Here is a 2,996-nt window from a genome sequence, read left to right on the forward strand (position 1 = left end):
ATTTGGCTGGGCCCGGGACAAAGTCATCTGAAAGGGCCCTCTCACCCAATACATGCAATGTAATGAGAACCCAATTCTGGCCCCCCCTTCTCCCAGGGCCCGGAACAACTGACCCCTTTGTCCCCCCTTGTCAGCTTCCCTGTGCATGACTGTGTGCAAATATTACAGTGAATCCACTGTCTCGGTATCACTGTAGACTGTCTGGTCCACATCAACGACTGCCAAAGGTGCCATCTTCAGCTCAACATTGGGGGTGTCAAAAACGACTTAAGTATCTGCACAGGAAGATAAAAGACAACGATCAACGTTTTCATTATTATCGGGGTGTTTTTGACCCTCCACCTTTATCTTCGGAGGGTCCAACAGGTCGGTGACCTCCCCCTAATTTGGGGCCTATGATGACAGCCCATCTGGTCTAGCAGGCCCAAACCCCCAGCTCCCTGTATGACATTGGCGGTGCTATTAAGTCTGGCTCATATCAGTCTGAGAGTCGGGGAGAATGACTGTGTGAAAATATGACAGTGAATGCACTGTCTGGGTATCATTATGTGTTGTCTGGTCTGTAACAGACAGCTGATTTGGTCTGGCAGTGAGTGCACTCTTGGTATTACAGTGCACAGGGCTGGTGCTAGGTATAGGCAGACAAGGCGGTGGCCTAGGGCACCAAATGTCTTGGGGGCTGTAGTGTCCATATGCAATTAAATGTGTTGTTAGGAATCCAGGATACTAGGGGGCGCTAGTAGGATGCTCTATATAAAAAGGCAGGATTAAGAAGTCTAATACTGGAGGTGAAATGATGTCATGAAGTAAAGTACTTCTGTTACTTGTTTTTTTTTTTGGCAAACTGTGACGACAACATGGGCGAACATGGGCGTCAGCAGGTTCATCCGGGAAACAAAGGGTCACATACGGAAAGCCTGGTATGAACACGGGTGGTTTGCAGAAAAGCACTTTAGTCAGAGATTCTTTAAGTATATAGAGATATGCCAATGTAATAGGTTGCTATGGTCACCTAACGTGACCAGGTTCCGGTCTGCCTAAAAGGGCGTGTCATAATGCTCCTACAATGAATAGAACAGTCCTTTGGTCTGCCTAAAGGGGGATTTCCCCAACTCCCCCTTGAAATAATAGAACCCGGAAACAATGGGCCAATGGAACCTCTCTCTCTCTACTCTCTCTGGTTTAGTTCTGGATGTAACTGGTGCAGGAACAGGCACCAGCACCTCTCTGGCTCGTGTATTTACTGGTTGTCAGATGCTCTGGGCATGAGCAGTATTGGACACATCAATCACGATGGAGGAATGTCGTCTTTGTTCAGACCGATATGAAGGATAGACGTTGCTAAGCCTGGTCGTATATAACTGTTAAAGTGGTTCTGACCAATATTAAGAATAGACACGCGAGTCCATTCAGACCAATATGTAGGATAGACGTTCATATGTAGGATAGCCGTTCCACTAGTCTGTTCCACCTGCAGAACTTACGACTGGCCTTGGCTACACGAGAACAAGAAGAGAGTCTGTCCAATATGTACAGGAATGCAGAGGATAAGTGGCGTCTATTTATCATGGCTCCTGTGCTCAATAAATGCAGAGACCAACTGTCTCCAAGAGCACCCCACTGGTTCAGTCATGTATATACCCCTCAAACACACACACAGACGCACGCACGCACGCATGCACACACACGCACGCACGCACGCACGCACACACACACACGATCATCAGTCCCAGATGTCCACACTGTCTCCAGCAGTATGGATGATAGGTGAGGCTTCAGTGCTTTGATGAATTCTGATTTTTTGAAGTATACAGGTCAGATGTTCTGGGCCCAGGGAGAGAGGGGCCCCAGATTTGGATTTAGATATGACATTGTATGTATTGGGTGGAGTGGGGTTGCCTTTCAGATGACATTATCCAGGACAGGGATGGATTATGATTCCATGGGCCCCTGGGCCAGACAACAAGGTAGCCACCCCCCCCCCCCCCCCTCCCCCTCCCTCCATGGGTGCTGCTAGTTTACAAAAAGATGTAGGGTGTTATGCCAGATGTTTGAGACCCTATGTTGTTGGAGGGTTCGTCGAGTTGTCCCCCTAGAGCAGTGTTTCCCAACCAGGGGTACGTGTACCACTAGGGGTACGCGAGCACACTGCAGGGGGTACTTTGAAAAGTGTTATTATCATAACAAATGTATGGAGCAGCCACATCAGGACAGAGAAAATTAAATAGAAAATGAATTAGGGGGTACTCATGGCACAACTAAGAGGCTTAGGGGGTACGCAAGACAAAAAAGGTTGGGAAACACTGCCCTAGAGAGTGTGAAAATACAGTTGCTAAAAGTGTGATTTTAATGCAAGATAACAATGCAAATATGGAGGCTAGAGCTTCAGGGCCCCCTTGACTCTTGGCCCCCTTGGCCTGGGCCCTGTAGGCCCCTGCAGTTATTTTTATTTATTTATTTTATTTTATTTTTATTTATCCTTTATTTTACTAGGGTAAAAACACATTGAGGCAGTTGCCTCTTTTTCAAGTGTGCCCTAGTCAAAAGAGCAGCAAAGACGCAAAACGCACTCCATACGACACACAGTACAGACAGAAACAAACAAGTCACAAAGACAACATATCCAGACAGCAAAGCATAAAAGATTGAGACATAAAAACATGCAAGACATTACCATAGAGAAACATGCAGGACATAACAAAAACATGCAAGCAAGACAAACAGCGCTCATCAATAAAATACACAACAAGGACATAACTTAACAAGAAGCATAGACCAATGCAGACACTTACAGGATGAAAATAAGACATGCTACGCTGTTTTTTTTTTTTTCCATCCATCTTTGGTCCTCCTGTCCCAGGCCAGTCTTCTGCTGCCCATACCAATCTGCTTTAAATGCTAAGGTCTTCCGCACACCGGCTCCGACAAAGTGCTGATCACTACTCAGCTAAAATTCGATTCCATTGTTTTCAATAGAACCACGCACACTGGCGCCG

This window comes from Engraulis encrasicolus, chromosome 12 (genome assembly GCF_034702125.1).
Source record: "Engraulis encrasicolus isolate BLACKSEA-1 chromosome 12, IST_EnEncr_1.0, whole genome shotgun sequence".
NCBI classification, from domain to species: Eukaryota; Metazoa; Chordata; class Actinopteri; order Clupeiformes; family Engraulidae; genus Engraulis; species Engraulis encrasicolus.